Below are 18,904 nucleotides of genomic sequence, written 5' to 3' on the forward strand. Positions count from 1 at the left end.
GAAACTATGAACACTCAAAGATTCTAACCGTAAATTCGTAAACTAAAATATGTTAGGTATCAATTAATTCCAGCAGATAGCGTGTGGATAGAAAATTCTTTCCTACCTAGAAAGTTGACTTTAATATTTGATAGTCCAAATTAAATACCGATTGGATTTACTCTTTGAGTAGTATCTGTTTCCAACATCAAGTGCACTTCATTTGCTGTTGATGTTTTGACTTGCTCAACTATGAGTGATTCGATGCCCATCAAAGTATTTTCGTGATGAAAATATTATTTAAAACAAATTTTTTTAAAACATGCATTACTTCTTTTTTATAGTTTTATTTAATTCTGATAAGTAATTTTTTTAAAAAGAAATATTTTCTTCTTTTCCTGTAAAACTGAACAAGTCTTATCAAGTCTTAATAACTCTTTGAGAAATTCCGAAATTGCAGGGAAAATTTGACTTTTGAAGAGTACTGCAGAGTTTTGAAGACTTATTAAGTCTTTCCTTTACTTAGTTAGGGATGTGAAGACTTTCGAAAAGTCTTATTCAGAGTTGTAAAGACTTTTCAAGAGTTTTTTCAGAGAATTATTTCCACAAGGGCAGTTAGTTTTTTAATCTCTATCCTGCAAATAGTAAGAATAGAAAATTCAGTCCTTTAATGTTCATAAAGCTAGAGATATTTTAATTTGACAAAAAGCGGATAAAAAAGTAATTTTTAGTAAATTACAAGTTCTCTCTGTAAAATAATTTTTAGAAGATAGCAGTACTATTTGATGTGGCTTGATCATGATATCTAAAATAAGTTCAGTAAATTTAAATATGCATAAATTTAATACTTAGAGTACCAACGAGGCTCCCAAGAAAAAATTTTTCTGAGAAAAATTTTTGGACGAAAATACAGATTTTCATCAAATTTTATGAAATTCTAAAAAATTGGCAATATTTTTATCATTGACCAAGAATTTCATTATTTAATGAATTTAGCAAAATTTTTTTGAATTTTAGAGACTTTCATAAAATTGAGAACTGAATAACTTTCTATCATTTCTTAAAATTTATCAAATTTCGATAAATCCTTGCGGCCGTAAGATTTTAAACTGTTACCTTCGAAAATTGTAATTAGATATGATTTTTTAAGACTTAAGTACGAAGTCATATGAGATAGTAAAAATTGTCATCAGGATTTATGAAATTTTACAAAGTGATTCAAATTTCTGTGAAAAGATGAAAATTTTTGTTAGCAACTCGAACAATTATTTTTAAATTTAGGTAATACTTTCACTGAAATAAATCAGATTTTGTAGTAGTTACTTCAAATATTTTAGATTCTAGAAAAATTTTTGTGAACGACCAAACCCTTGTGGAAATTTTTGGGACTTTTCTCTAAAAAACCCTTAAGAACTCTGAGAAAATCTTTAGAAGTCTTTAAAAGTATTTTTTGGAAAAAAATCCCAAAAATTTCCACAAGGAAATCAATAAGCACAAGAATTTTCGTAGGATTCTGTAAAAGTTTTGGCAAAACTTTGAAAAATAATTTTTCGAGTCGCTGAAAACAAATTTTCAACATTCGACCGGAATTAAAAAAGTTTTATGGAATTTTATAAATTTTGATGAAAATTTTTACTATCTAATAACGTTTAATACTTAAATTTTAGAAAATCTTAAGAAATTCTATTACAACTTTCAATAAAATTAACGATTTGAGATTTTTACATGGCAAGAGTTCCATGAAATTTAATAAAACTTTTAGAATTTCATTATATTTTACATGATTCAAGTGAAGAAAAAAAAATTTTGTTTTTATTTCTAACATTACAAATTTGTGTCTCGGAAGCTAATCACAAACCGAAAAAAAATTTAAAAAAAAATACTATTTGCTGGGTTCGAACTCAGGCCCTCTTGTCTACCGATCTGAAGCTCTGCTCGCTCTTCTGCGTCACATGCGATAATGAAACATGTTTTGTTGATGTATTTAGGTTTAAATAATTATTTGTAAAAAATTTCATTAAAATTAATTATGTTTGATGAAATTACATAAAATGTCATAAAATCTCATAAAAGTCAATTCGAAAACTTGATGAAATAGTATAAACTAGCATAAAATCACATAAGCATTTAACAAAATTTGAAGATAACATTTTTTGAATAGAATTTAATAGACTTCAATTAAAATTTGTAAAATTTCAAGAAATTCAAAACTTTCAAGGTTAATAAAATCGGATAAATTTTAATACAATTATATAATACTTTATAAATTTAGAATACATTAAATTTTTGATCGTAAGCACGATTTACGGAATTTTAGAAATTTTAATTGGTGCCATAAAATTTGATGAGAATTTGGCATAAAATTGTAGAGTATGTACAAATATATTACAAATACGTTTTACTTTTGGAACAAACTATTCATAGCATGATGAGTTAAATATAAAATAAGCTTGAAATTATATATATTACAAAATATTAAGGCGTATGCTTGCGTGCGTAAGATACACTAGTTTGCATTATAATGCAGAATTAGAAAAATTAGAAAAACGGTTGACCCTAAAAGCCATCCCTGCAACTTCACGCTACTTCCATACTTAAGCGCTCAAAATTGCACTTATTACTTTTTTGAGCTCTTTGAGCTCAAAAATATAATTTTTGTGTGATTTTGAGCTCTCTGAGCTCGAAAGTCTGATAGAAGTTTAATGAAACACTATTTTTTGAATTTTCAAACCGCAATAACTTTAGAATGAGTGAACCGATTTCCACGCGATTGGCAGCATTCGATACATTTTTATTAGCTCCATAGATGACCTTCAAGTTTAATTTGATTGAACGAGAAATTTCGGAGTAGAAAATAAGAGGGTTAGATGCATACACAAACACACACACACAGACGTACGGACACCATCGCAAACATCGGAAACATTCGGGGAAGCTTCCTAAGACTTTAAAACGTCAAAATATGATGAGAACTCAATTGTTGAAAAACGGGTAAAACCAATAACTTCTCGATTTTTTTTAATTTTCAATTTTCTTAGCAGGAAGTTTAGAAATATATAGAAAAAATATCATCAATATTTTTATTGTCTGTTAAATTAATTAGCACAAAAGTGCAATTAATTCACAAACTCTGGAAGAATTAAAAACTTTATAAAAAAACATCTGTAAAAAAATGATGTTCTTTAAAGAAAGTTCAGCAACGTCTCGAATGTTGGCAATAATTGAATTTTTATCACCCATTGACTCTAATCACGTAAAAATTGTCTTCAAAATCCAATCCTTGATTGGTGTAAATTTTTCTTCTTGATTTATAGTATATTACGCCTCTTGGGAAGGATAATAAGAAAAGCCTCAGATCACATGTAATTTTTGGCCGAGGCGAAGCCGAGGTCGACAAACATGTGATCTGAGGTTATCTTTCTTACTTTCCAAGGGCTGTGTGCTATTTTTTTGTCCGACGAAGGCGGAAAGCGGTATTTTCGTTTAGCGCAGCTGGACGAAAGTTGACGCTTTTCGCCCGGAGGTGAGAAAAATTTCATGACTCCTCTTGGAAACGAATCCATGGCCTCATTATAAAGCAGACTCGTAAGCTACTGCATCAAGTCGTTAACGCCCAGGCAAAATAAAACATTTTTAACTTCCCGCTAAGAAAATTGAAAATTTTCAAAAGTCGGTGTTATTGGTTTTACCCTGTTTTTCGAAAATCGAGTTTTCATCAGATCTCGACGTTTTAAGGTCCTAGGAAGCTTCCCTGACTATTCACGCGAGGGTGTCACTATGTGTGTGTGTGTGTGTGTGTGTGTGTGTGTGTGTGTGTGTGTGTGTGTGTGTGTGTGTGTGTGTGTGTGTGTGTGTGTGTGTGTGTGTGTGTGTGTGTGTGTGTGTGTGTAAGTATGTAAACCTCTTATAACTTTTGAACGGTTGAATCGATTTCATCGCGGTTGGTGCCATTCAAAAGGTCTTCAGTAAACTTATTTTATAGGAATTTGAACCGATTCGGACCGATAGAATTTACGAAATTCAGAGAAATCTAAAAATAAAATAGGAAAAAATTTTTTTTCAGAAGTGGTTTTTTTGGAATAACTTTTAAAAGGCTTTACCGATCAATTCTAAAAACTAATCAGCTCTTAACCTTAAAAAACTACGTCGATTGCCGCCAATCCGGTCAAAATCGGTTGTTTCGTTCAAGAGATATCGTGAACGAAAAAAAAACGAAAAAAGTGTTTTTTCGGAATTACTCCGAAATATTTTATCTCAAAAATTTTTGTTGTGAATGCTATTAAAGAACATGAAAAACTACATCGATTGCTGCCAATTGCGTAAAAATCAGTTGATTCATTCAAAAGTTATCACGATTTGAAAATTAAAAAAATACTGTTCTATGAAACTTCTATCAGACTTTTGAGCTCGAAGAGCTCAAAAGCATAGTAAAGCTATCCTTTTAAGCTCGGAGAGCTCAAAATAACACATGAATTGTATTTTTGAGCTTGGAGAGCTCAAAAACATCATTAGTGCAATTTAAAGCACCTAGGTATGTAATTAGCGGAAAATTGCAGGGATGGCCTTCAGGGTCTACCGTTTTTTTTAATTTTTTTTTTTTTTTGATATTTTTATAATAGAGAAACCAATTAGTTGCATGTGCAAAGATTTAAATATCTGCAGATTAATTAGAGAAAAATACAATGAAAAAGTATAGTCGAAATATAGCAAAATTTTTCAAAAGTTCCGTCATGAGGACCAATGCAATAGTTAGATTTCTATGAAATCTACTAAAAATTAAATTGCGTCCTCTAAAAAATGCAAGGTTAGGTCTAAAAAATGTAACATTTCAATGGACTACTTCGATCTATCCTCCGGTGTCAACCACCACGTTAGATTCTAAAGTCAATTTTTACTACTATACTACTATTACTACTAATAAGTGGCTACTCACCAAAATTATTAACATCTATCTAATCTATTATTTAGTTAATAAGTTTATATTATCATTACTATTATTACTTTGTGTTAAATTACTATCATTGCGTTTATTATAAATAATTAATCATCGATAACCTCGAATATTGGTAAAATATTCCTACCACTAATTTATTGTATTTCGTTACCGCATATAATGAATCTATTCCAAGTGTCTACTTAGTGAAATAAAATTAAGTTTGTGGTAAATCTATCACGAAGTAATCTTCATTTATCAACTACAATATCCATTCTACGTAATTCTATACAATTAATTACACCATCAACCACGGATAAAGGATTATCTTTGCAGTAACATTTGTAAGTAACTAAAGCAAATTTAACTGGCACACGTGGTAACTTCTGTCCTAAAATTTATCTAATTGTTAGGTCCACCCAAATTTTTTCTTTTAAATTTAAATCACCCACGCAGATGGAAGACTTCTCCATGCGTGAAAGCCACAATAAAATATAAACTACACGACTGCTGGTTGACTAGCGGAGACTTCTGCAATCTCAGCACCGCGAGTATTTAAAAAGGCGATCAACAGCCAACGCCTGGTCTTTGAGCAATTAATTCGACTTCCTCGTTTAATTGACGGACCCGTGCCTTGAAAAAGTCCCTTATCTTAATTCGCGCTGCACTTAAGATGAGTTCAGACTCGGTTCAACCGGCAGGCCACGTATTAGTTATTAATTAAAAATCTAGAGAACCGGAATCTCAAAGTTCTAATTTGCTCTGCACTTAGGCGAGAATCCGGCCAATAAGTTTAATTAAAATATCTCTAAAAGCTATATTTGCCCTCTTTACCTCACGGGGAACTGGAGAACGTTAGCTCAATCAAATTATTAGAATTCATTAAATTAAATTACGTAAAAATTCAAATTTGTGAAAGTGTAAGTTTTAGCGTTTATAAAAATGAATCTAAATAAAAGTGAAATCAGTTTTAAATCAGTTCATTTCACAAAATAAGAAGCCTGTAAAATAAGCAGCCCACTTCCATCCTAATCCATCCGCTGCGAGGACCAATCACAGGGCCCAATCCAGGAAAAGGCGCTAACAGCAGCCTCGGAATCACGGATCCAGTAATAACTAAAAATCCTGCAAAGAGTAAGTACATCTATTCTCAATGAAATCCGTAATCAGTCTCAAACGAAGGCGTGGTAAATTCGTCCGTCGAAGCGTCCCACATAAATAATTAAGGAATTAAAACCTCCGTTGTGTATTCTTTAAACCGTTAGTCCAAACCTCCACCGTTTACGCTACCACTTAAACGCCCTTGTATAACATAAAGAACACTGGTGGCAGCAGTGGGATTTCGAGTACGAAATTATTTAACTTCTGTTTGAGAAAAAATTAAACTCTCTAACAATTTTCGTTCGTTATTCACATCCATTTTATCTTAATCAAGTAAAGTTAATTCACTGTTTGTGCTCTGTAAAGTACACTAGTCACAAAAATTAAGGGATATAAAAAAAATTCCAAATTTTTTGGTGATTTTCAGCGAGCTGTAACTCCGAGGAAAATGATCGCACAGAAAAAAAAAAAAAGCAAATTGTAGCTCCAAGTGTCTAGTTTTTAGATATGACCATGAAAATTTTTTGTCATCGTCAGGTCTGGAGAAATCCTAAGAAAACTACTGAAAAAAAATTTTTCGAAATTTTTTTCGTCTTAAAAAGGTCTACGGGCTTCAAAAAATTTTTTCGATTGTTTCGTTTAAAAGCTCTTTTAGTAAATTTAATACCCTTTAATTTGACGTAATCAAAAGCCTGTACGATAATTTGCCGCGGAGTTATCGTCAATCAAAGCAAAAAGTTTTTTTGACTTTGGAAATCAATAACTCTGGAAATAATAACCGTATAAGAAATCGAAGGAGGGTTTTGAAAACTACACAATATTCTCTATAAGAAAACGTAAACCGCTTTTGAAGAAAAAATTTTTTTGAATTGAAAACTCGGACTGAAAAAAGACAAAAATTCGCATAATTAAGGATATTTGGATAACTTGGTATAACTTTGGATAAAACGGATGAACGAAGGATATCGTTGGTAATTTTTTAACTTCAAAGTGTTCCCTAAAATCTCTAAGAAATTCAAAGCGCTGCGATTTGTTGTTCATAGTGCCCAGAAGCTTCAAATTCTGTGTTTTCGCAAAAATCACCATTATGAGCAATTTTGTGATTTTTATTCATTTTTCCATTGAAAAAAAATTTTTTTTTCAAAATTCTTTATTTTTTCGATCAAAGAGATTGATTTTTCAAGAAATTTGAAAAAAAAAAAAAAAAAAATTTTCAATTTTTTTGCAAATTTTTTCGAAATTTTTTTATCAAAAATTTTTTTTTTTTTTTTTTTTTATCGTCTTCAGAATGCTTCACTATTGTCAAAAAAATTAACTCAATTTTTTCTGTCCGCTACAACTGCCTTAATTTTAAATCTCATTTTAAAAATTCAATAAAAACAAATTGATATACCCCCCGGAGTTCGGCTTTTCCTCACACAAAACTTGAATTTTACGTTTTCTTTTTAGCCTAAATTCCTTACGTGAATTTTATGTAAGCTTTTCTTTGATAAGCACCTTTTGATATGCCTCGTCGACATTTAGCTGCCACAGATGTGTCTCGCATTGTTACCCTCCTTCAAGAGGGCTACAGTCAGGTGGAAGTAGCAGCTTCTATGGGAGTGAGCCAGTCCGTTATCAGTCGGGCCTATGCCCGATTTAACGCGACTCAAAGTTACGATCGTCGTCCGGGTCAAGGTAGACTACGAATCACTACCGAGCGTGATGATCGAGCTATCATTCGAGAAGCTCGTCGAAACCCTACTGCGCATGCCCACACGATCGCTCATCAATTTCGCAATCGTCGACAACGTCCTCCCCAACAACACATATCGGCATCGACGGTTCGAAATCGCTTTCGAGAGCAAGGACGACGCGTTAGACGCGCAAATCGCGTGCCTATGCTCACTCCACGACATCGCCGAGCCCGATTGGCCTATGCTCATGATCATCACCATTGGGGTCGTAGACAGTGGACCAGTGTATTATGGACTGACGAATCTCGATTTTGTCTTCATGGCAGCGATAGACGATCTCTCGTTTGGCGCCGTCGTGGAGAACGAGATCGGGATGGTTTTACGAGACCAGTTACAGCTTTCAATGGTGGATCAGTCATGGTGTGGGCAGGCGTGTCCTTCAATACCAGAATCCCATTGGTCATCGTTCGTGGGACGTTGACTGCCGATAGGTACGTCGACGAAATTCTGGAGCCACACGTCCTGCCTATGCGCACACGCATGGGGGCAAGACGGTTCATTTTGATGCAGGATAATGCTCGTTCTCACACTGCAGTTCGTACGCGAACTTTTCTCCGCGCCAACAACGTAACAACGCTTAATCATCCAGCGATGAGTCCTGATTTGAACCCAATTGAGCATGTTTGGGACATGCTTGGGCGTCCATTGCGGCGAGACTATCCGCAACTGCACAATCTTCATCAGTTGACTCAAGCGTTGTTACGTTGTTGGCAAGGAATTTCGCAACGTGATATTCGACGATGCATCAACATGCAAGAGCGTTTACGAGCTGTGATTCGGAACAGAGGTGGCAATACACGGTACTGAGCAGTTACTGCCGTGCGTACAGAGGTCATTCGGCAGCTGCAAACAGACAAACACGCAGACAAAGACACACACACACACGTGTGTGTGTGAGAAGCGTAAATCCGACCGAGCAACCTCCACGTGGTACGCTTTGGGTAACGCTAATGCCGGCGGTAAAACAACAGTCGAAAAAAATTGAGAAAATTTCGAAAAAAATTTTCGAAAAAAATTGAAATTTTTTTTTTTTCAAATTTCTTGAAAAATCAATCTCTTTGATCGAAAAAATAAAGAATTTTGAAAAAAAAAATTTTTTTCAATGGAAAAATGAATAAAAATCACAAAATTGCTCATAATGGTGATTTTTGCGAAAACACAGAATTTGAAGCTTCTGGGCACTATGAACAAAAAATCGCAGCGCTTTGAATTTCTTAGGGATTTTAGGGGACACTTTGAAGTTAAAAAATTACCAACGATATCCTTCGTTCATCCATTTTATCCAAAGTTATACCAAGTTATCCAAATATCCTTAATTATGCGAATTTTTGTCTTTTTTCAGTCCGAGTTTTCAATTCAAAAAAATTTTTTCTTCAAAAGCGGTTTACGTTTTCTTATAGAGAATATTGTGTAGTTTTCAAAACCCTCCTTCGATTTCCTATACGGTCATTATTTCCAGAGTTATTGATTTCCAAAGTCAAAAAAACTTTTTGCTTTGATTGACGATAACTCCGCGGCAAATTATCGTACAGGCTTTTTGATTACGTCAAATTAAAGGGTATTAAATTTACTAAAAGAGCTTTTAAACGAAATAATCGAAAAATTTTTTTGAAGCCCGTAGACCTTTTTAAGACGAAAAAAATTTCGAAAAATTTTTTTCAGTAGTTTTCTTAGGATTTCTCCAGACCTGACGATGACAAAAAATTTTCATGGTCATATCTAAAAACTAGACACTTGGAGCTACAATTTGCTTTTTTTTTTTTTCTGTGCGATCATTTTCCTCGGAGTTACAGCTCGCTGAAAATCACCAAAAAATTTGGAATTTTTTTTATATCCCTTAATTTTTGTGACTAGTGTATATTCAAGCTATAATTTTGTTCAATCTTGACATAATTTCAATTTTATTGTAGAAAAGAATTTCGAGTCTTACAAAATTTTCTTTTATACTTCGACATATTTTAAATTTTATATTTTGCAAAATTTCCTTTGCCCGGAATTCCTTTTCAAAAGGTCATCGAACTCTAATAATACTATTTCGCAATCGGTTTTTGACCGTAGCGTACTTTCTTTAGACAATCAAATATCGCAAAAAGAATTCGCTGACGCGTCTATATCCGAGTTGGTTAATACCAAACGGAATTTGCAATCGCAACTCCTGTCAGCAATATTTATTTTACCTTGGTATTGAGAAATAAAAATAAAAATAAAATTTTTTTGCTAATTAAGCAGTATTAATATTAAATTTTATTTATTTCGAAATTTTGAAAAAAAAAATTTATTTTTATCCCTTACATTTACACTACATTTTACGAGAAGTGTGCTGAAAAATCTAGCACCTCCTCTGACAAAACTCTCAGAGACGTTTCCTACTTCTAGAAAGGTGCTTTAATTAGCATTTTCTTTTACTAAAGAAGCTCTCACAAAACTCAAGGGAAGGGTGCTTTGAATTTAGCACCTTCTCTTGACCACACATTTACAGGGGTATAAAACAATTTTAACTGTCAAAATTCTTTTTTTTTTCTTTTATTTAATAAAATATTTTTTTATCTTTTGCTGACTCGAGACGCAAATACTCCGACAAAATTTTTTTTTCATGTAATATTTGTATACTTGTTTTATTAACACACATTAACTGTAAGGAAACTGTAACTCCCTATCGTCGAACGACCCAATTACAATTTCGCGATTTATAGATTTCGAATAAATCTACTATTTGGGGTTAAAACCGACATATTTTTTTTTCTTCCGAGATACTAGAAGGTCGATGGGAAAGAGTAGACGGTCGGGCTATCGATACCATCTGAAAAAGGTACATTCAGATGTTATTAACGGTAAAGTATACCACCGCCCCCTTATCGAAACTAGATATTGGGAGGAAGACACGGAACCCGCGAAAAAGGTAGTCGATAATAAGGCAAACGGTCCGAAAGTCCTGGAAAACGTTAAAGCAATCCCTGAACTTTACGAAAAAATACTGAAAATTCGACAAGCCCCTATCGAGGCTCCATTAAACCCGTCCACACGACCGACTCTAAATCCCAATTGCAAATAGATTTATCCGAAAAAGAGAATAAAAATCTAAACTTTATCCCTCCTACCTTTAATACCTCTCCGAATTACACCAAAGCAAATGTTCAAGGAAACCCTTATAAAAAAATTTTTTTTTCCTGAAAATTCTTCTGCTACTATTAATTTCCTTTAAACTCTTGCTTCACTTCCTTAAACTACTCTCCGCTAACTAAGCAAAAAAAAATAAATCTAACCTTGAGTAGTCAGTTGAACACGCGATTCACGATAAATTTAATTTTTTTTTAAATTAAAATCGGTTAACAATATTGTTGTTTGATTAAAGGCATTTAAATCCTCTCTTATTTCAACCTTGAAATTGTTTACTACAAATTCACTTATCGTTTCTCCCTTGCTTACACTTCCGTACTCGTCACTCTGTAACCATATACCTGCGATAACTAATCTTTCTTTCGTGTTATTGTACTCTACAGCTGTTGACCTACTTACCTAGTGACTGAATAAAAATACATCGCGATTTAAATCAAATAAAATCGAAATTTTCCTTTTCCTCTTTTTGAGTTCCTTGAAGAAAAGCTCTCTTTTAACCCTTCCTTTAATACATGACTATACAGAATATTTAAATTTACGCTGATTATCTCATACTATAATCGTGGAACTGTTTGAGGACGAGTCCGGAAGGTTTTTCGTGCCTTGCTCTAACGATTTTCCGTTTGGAGCTATGGAAAGAAGAACCTTCCGCGTTGATACCTCTATAAACGAGGAAAACCTCAACACCCAAATTCAAACCCTTGCAAATGAATTATACGACGCACTCCCGTATTTTAACGGAGAAGGTTCAAATGCCGTAAAAGATTTCGAATTATTCGATGGAATAGTAAGAAACGTTACAGCCGATAACCAGGGCTTTTTCGCTCGCCGTAAAGCTCAAAAATTATATGGACGAGCCAAAAGATTAATCGAACATGTTGAACTAGCCTCCGTAGAAGACATCTCACTAGTCCTAGGCCGAAAACTAAAAAGGGGTGACCCATATATCACGCGGCAGAAAAATCTAGCTGCCGCGACTCCGAAAGAATCCGAAAATATCGAAGATTTCTATTATCGGTTAAGCAAAATGGTCCGACGTATTGAACTTAATGCTCCCGCGGATGATAGGGCCGTAGTCAAATGAACTTTTAAAACAACAGCGGCCACTACTTTATATGAATACTTACCTGACTTTTTACGATGCCTATGTAAAATAAGAAGAGCCGAAACTTTAGACGACATGTACAAGGCCATTGAAAATGACGCGTACTGAAGAACAGACCGTAGACGTGCAATGAGAGACGACGGAGTCATACCAGATGAATCTCTACCACCCTCAGTAGAATGTCATAGACGAACTGGACAAGACGGTAACAGACATTACCCACAGATGCCGAGATCTTCTCATGACTACGATGACCGAGGGAATTATCGCGAATTGCCTCGCACTTTAACATACCAAGAATACAAACAGGCCCCAGAGACAATCGCACCGGGACCAATATACCCGACGGACTATCACGAAGACCCATATCCAGACACTTACGAAGAATATTTCTATGGTTCGAGTTATCAGAGGGAACAACAGATTTTAGATTCCACTTTCGCGTTCGGAACCGAACGAACTCCTCAATACACGCCCAGGGCACAAAATTATTATTAACCGCGAACTTTTCAAAATTTCAACCAAAACAGTTATCATTCGTGAGCAACGGGTCCCACTAAGAGAGCGGTTCGCTTCGAAGATGACGAGGATTCTGAAGAAGCTAAATTACGGCAAAAAAAGGGAGCCTTCGATTATCTGTAACTGTCCGTTTTGCTAAAAGAGAGAATTGCTACTCGCTCAATGCCCATAACCGGTTCCATAAATCTAAAAACATTCGGACTCAAAATCACTTTTCATCTTGTACCAGAACCACCTGGAGGTAATAAGGCCATTCTCAGAAACGAATTTTTTATTCAGGAACGCGTAACCATCTCGTTATACTGGAACACCTTAGTAATAAAAAATAAACCAATTCAACCAATCCCAATAATTAACCCAAGCAAATTCCCAGAGCAAAAGTTCCTCGCGCTAGGAATTGGGCCAAACATATATGTATCGTGTAACTCACTCCTAGGCAATTATCAGCGCTTTCTCATCGATATCGGGGGGGATGTATGCCTCATCAATGCATCCGCTTTAAAACCCGAAGTAATTATCGACATCGGAAAAGCTAGGAGATTTCGAGGGCTCAGTAATAGTAACTTCGAAACCTTAGGAGCAACAACACTAAAAATCTTCAATATCGAAGTCGAATTCCAAGTTTGTCGAGAAAATTTACCATTCCCTAAAGTGGGAATCTTAGGAAACAACTTTTTCGAAGCCGAAAAAGCGGAAATCACTTACGATAACCAAACCCTAGTTTTATTGTCCTGCCCTTCGAAACCAACACCTTTTAGCCTTGAAACAAAGCCCTCTTCCAGCTACATTTTGCCGCCTCGGATGAAAGCAGCAGTAGCAGTACCAATCCAAGATTTCGAAAAAGCGAGGGATACCTCCCCGAATGAATCTTCCGAAAGGGGTACTCGGAGGAGAAGCTGTTGTCAAAGTAGATAACGGGTACGCCATGTGCATGATTATTAACCTCAATTCAAACCCGGTAGACATAGAAATAGGACCACAAACACTCGAGGAGTTTGATTTTAATAACCCTAGCTCAAAGGGGGACGAATCCGACGCCTCTTCTATAGAAAACTCCAACCGAATAATAGACAAACAAGAACGTATAAAAATTCTACTCCAGAAAATACCAATAGATCACCTCAATCCGGAGGAAAAAGAACAAGTTCAGCATCTTATTAGAAACAATCACGACGTTTATCACCTCCCTGGAGAAAAGTTAGGTCGTTCGAAAAATTTCACCTGCCGGATAGAAACCACCACCAACGAACCAGTGAGAATAAAACAATATCTATTTCCCCCAGAAAATCGGGAAGAAATCGCCAGGCAGGTCGAAAATCTCGAAAAACAAGGAATAATTAGAAAATCTAACTCTCCGTACAACTCACCTTTGTGGATTGTACCAAAAAAATCTAATGACCCTTCTATAAAAAAATATAGAATGGTTATCGACTTTAAGCACCAAATAAAATCACTAGAGGGGATGCCTATCCTTTACCCCTAATTATCGATATTTTAGACCTTTTAGGCGACGCTAATTTCTTCAGCGTCTTCGATCTCGCCATGGGTTTCCACCAGATCCCAAGCACTCCGCAGACGCACCAAAAACGGCATTTTCTACCCCAGATGAGCACTGGGAATATTGCTGCATGCCTTTTAGCCAAGAATGCGCTCCATCTATCTTCCAACAAATGATGGATTCCACCTTGAGCGGATTAAAAGGGACAGAATTATTTATTTATATCGACGATTTAGTCAGCTATGGTAAAACCCTACAAGAATATGGGGTGAGATTTAAAAGATTATTCAATAGATTGAGAGAAGCTGGTCTCACCCTCCAACTTGAAAAATGTAAATTTCTCTGTCCTGAAGTAGATTATTTAGGTCACGTAATAACGAAAGAAGGCATAAAACCAGACCCTAAAAAGATTTCTTCACTTAAAAATGCCTCGAGACCTAGAAATCATACGGAAGCCAGAAAATTTATGGGACTTGCCAATTACTATCGAAGATTCATCCAAAATTTCGCGGAAAGGGCTAAGCCCATAACAGACCTTACGCGAAAAACCAAGCCTTTCATATGGACCGAAGAAGCGCAAAGGGCATTCAACGATATCAAAAATGCCCTCTGCGAAGACTCATTCCTTAAGTATCCAGACTTTAATAAACCCTTCATCCTAGCTGTCAGCGCGTCAGACTCAGGAATATCCGGAATTCTCAGTCAGACGACGACAGAAGGAGACGATGACCTAGAAAGAGACGGAGAGAAAATAGTGTCATGTGTCTCACGCGTCTTTCACGACACCGAAAACCGATACACCGACATTGAAAAACAATGCCTTCCAGTAGTTTACGCTATTCATCAATTTCGATCGTATCTCCAAAAACATTTTACTTTAATAACCAGTCGCCCTTGTGTCACCTGGCTAAGGGGCAGCGCGACTGCCACCGAAAGGTAAGCAAAATAGCGGTCTAAATTGAGTAGATATAAATTTAATGTCGTAGTCCGTCACAAAATCACCGAACAAAACGCCGAAGGACTCTCATACAACCCCGAAGGTCGTCCCGAGCCCTTAGAAAACGTATTAAATAATATTACCGAAAATAACTCTTTAGCGCTGCTTATCACGGATGATACGAAAACAAAAAAATCTAATAAAATACTCTCAGATTAAGAAGCAATTCTATCGGTCAAGCGCCCTGGTCACCCTCTCAGATCAAAAAATAGACCAAAAATCAGCAGCGCCCCCGAAGTCAGAGAAACAATCGCCTCTCGTCTTAGAAAAAGGGAAATGGGAAAAACTCGAGTCCCACCCAAAATAAATTGAAAATAGCACCTTGAAAATAGCAACCTCGACTTAACTATAGAAGATCCCGAGTCGCAGAAAACCGGAATTGAAGAACAGGGGGACGACGAAGTCTTCTTGCCAGCCTCAACCCCGGGACCCTCCACGATTGACCAACCAGATATGGGCCAAGAGGGGGACGACGAAGCTGAAAAAGACGATGAGATCAAAGAAAATAAAGAAACAATTATCCCTCAAAAACAACGACGAAAAACCCAGGAACTAGTCAAAATGTTCGATGAAATCATTAAAAGTCGACCCTCACCGGAAAATTCTTACAAGGAAACGGCTCTAGAGAAAATGCGTCTAGAAGAAGCAATATTTAATTACACCCCTCAAGAATTAGCCAAAATGAAAAGAACTAGTTCCGAAACTGCGAAAACTATCCGCCAATCACTAAGTAAAATGCATCCACTCTGGCGTAGTGAAGAAGATTCCTTACACGACGAGACAACACCTGAAATTAATGTCGACGACTTTCTTAGAGACAACAGCAATAACCCCGAAGAAGGATCAAGCAGCGACATCAGCCCAAAAGAGACGGGAAGAAGCGAAGATCCCAGCGAAACGGAATACCCCGTCATTATAGAACCAGAGCCTGCAACCTCAGCTGAAATTGTTAACACAAGAAACGTAGTCAACACACACGATAAAAAGGAAAACCAACTAAATAAAAATTCTCTAACACTACCGAACCTAATTAAATCCCGATTCACTGGATATTTAAGAGACGGTCCAGAACCCAGAACCCCAATTTTAGGAAGAGTTCTCATACCCGATGATTTAGCGGCCATGGGTATCCGTTATGACCACGCAAGCCGCCAAATTGTAGACGAAAACGGCAAGGGAATAAACGAAATAGTCGAAACCGAATCGGCTGACGCGAATAACACCCTTATCGAACCGGAACAGGTAGAATCGAACGAAAACTTATCAAACGAGACTAAATCGACCAATCCACAAAATAATAATAATCTGGAAAAATCCCACGATTCAGATAAAAACAAAAATGAGTCAACAACAAGCGGGAACATAACAGTGGGGGATGATGTAGGGAACCGCCGATTCGGACCACCCTTCGTCGCTTATGACCCTCCAACTTTTGAAGAGGCTAAAAATATTTTTGCCGAAAGAGGTCATCGACCAAGAATATCACCACCCTCGAGTTCAGACGAAAGTACACCACCAAAACGGCCCGAAATGAAAATTCAATTTATAACTAGCCGAGATCGACTTACTTATGCTCAAGACCATTTAATACACTTCTTAGCAGCCGACTGCGAGGTAGTGAAACCCGTAGCGAAACTACTCCGCGACTTAAAATTTATAAATGCCGACGACCTTCAAGCCTCAAAACCTACGTATTCGTCAAAACAAAACATTTCGAAAAATTAGACCCAATCGACCTGATCGAGGGTTTGAAAAATCTTCGACAGTCGATGCATACACACGAAATTCATTCATTTCGCTGTGTAAAACAAGGGGATGAAATTGACGACTTAAATATTCAAGCCTACTTATTACACGAATTAAAAGACTGCCCGATAGCAATTACTCTGTGCGAAGGGAACATCGAAGTACCGGATGAACCCCTCCGAACAAAATAATTGAAGAAAATCATAACAGCTCAATAGGGGGCCACAAACGTGTAATAAAAACATATTGGCGTATTCGCGAAAAATATTATTGGCCAGGAATGGATGATAATATCTATAATTATATTCGAGCTTGTGAGATATGTCAGAAAAATAAGCGCACGCGAATAAAAACAAAACAACCTATGTCCATCACCGATTCCCCCTCCGAACCCTTTGATAAAATTAGTATAGACTGTAGGACCCCTACCCATCACTCCTGACGGAAACGTACACATCTTAACCTTCCAAGATAATTTTTCCAAAGCCGCAGCTGCAGTTCCTCTCCCTGATATCAGAGCAGTAACTGTTGCAGACGCTCTACTAAACCATTACATCGCCCTGTACGGAGGCCTCCGAGTAATTCTCTCAGATAAAGGCACCTCATTTACAAGTAAACTCATCCAACAACTAGCTAAAGCCTTGAAAATTCAAAGATTAACAACTTCCTCTTATTACCCGCAATCAAATAGAGCCCTAGAAAGATCTCATCAGCCTTTAGTCGACTACTTCCGGGCTAACGTAGATAAATTCAATAATTGGGATCGGTTCATTTCAATAGCAATGCTTAATTATAATACCACCGTACACACGGCCACGAAATTTACACCCTACGAAATTATGTGAGGAAGAAAAGCTCGTAGTCTGACTCAATTTCCGGACTTCAGTAAAATCGAATTATATAACGATTATCTAGCAGACTTAATTAGTCGAATTTCCGAAATTCAACGAATATCTGCGGAAAATCTAACGAGAGCTAAACACGAGTCAAAAATTCGATTCGACAATCATATACATCCCGCAAAATTTAATGTAGGAGGCCTTATATATACGTTAAAAGAACCTAGGAAAAATAAATTAGATCGTTACTATACCGACCCATATGAAATAGTCGAAATAAACGAAATGGGGAATATAATAATAGAAAAAGAAAACGAAAATCGGAAACTACTCCACCCGAATAAGGCTAAAACAGCCAGCCGCGAAAAATTCGACTAAAATGAACTTAAGTTGTTTGTTTCAGTATATATACACATATATAATCGCAAAAATCTTCAAAAAAAAATGAACATTGCACCACTTTTCCTCCTGGGACTCGGATACTTGGCGTGGGGTGCTGACGAAGTGAAAATAAAACCAATGAAAGCGAATCCGGGCCTATTATACGATCCATTCAAGAAAATCCACCTCATCAGGGAAGAATGGCAAATAATCAGCTCAATTAACATAAAAAAAACTAATGACTTTCTATTCAAACCTGAATCATAATATATGGGACGCTTATGGGATATGTTCTTTACAATTCAATCATTCATCCTGTATGTCGTATCTAAGAACCAATACGCACCGGGAGATATATGCCGAAATTACACAAGCAAAACACCGGCTAAGACAGTTCCTCGAAGATCCACAACTTGAAGAATTACATCCACAGAACCGCACAAAAAGAGCACCGTGGTTCGACTTCGTAGGCTCAATTTCACGGAAATTATTTGGGACCATGGACTACAGTGATAAGGAACATATCACCAAAGAGTTGGACAAGTTATATCAAGATAACAGAAAATTTGTACACCTATCCCAAAATAACACTCATATTATTAAGAGCGAAATCAATGAAATCATGAATCACGAAACAAACATAACTAAGCGCATCAAAGAATTAGCTCGAACTTCAGTGTCTCTACAACAATCAATAAATAAACAAGTAAATGACCTACAAAGGACCCAATTGTTCTCGATGATCGGAGATAAAAACATCCACCGGATATCTAGCCACTTAAGAACTCTTAATAACGCAGAAAAAGCCATAGAGGAAGCAAAATTGGGCAAACTGACTTACCTAACAGTGTCAGCCAAACAGCTAAATCAAGTGACCGCGGACATGATCAGAAAACATCCGACGTTAAATCCACCCCAACCTCTGGACCACATGGACATTACCACGCTGGCGA

General features: G+C 36.2%; 1 protein-coding gene across 1 annotated transcript in view; it reads left to right on the top strand.

The window, feature by feature from the left end:
• The window catches only part of LOC141526507 (uncharacterized), a 1,028,588-nt gene that overhangs the window by 69,203 nt on the left and 940,481 nt on the right, over positions 1 to 18,904 (top strand). The gene's annotated exons all lie outside the window — the stretch shown is intronic.

The sequence above is a fragment of the Cotesia typhae genome, unplaced genomic scaffold (assembly GCF_013202065.1).
Source record: "Cotesia typhae breed Kobodo isofemale line unplaced genomic scaffold, CoteBio_Ctyphae contig_34, whole genome shotgun sequence".
Taxonomy (NCBI): Eukaryota; Metazoa; Arthropoda; class Insecta; order Hymenoptera; family Braconidae; genus Cotesia; species Cotesia typhae.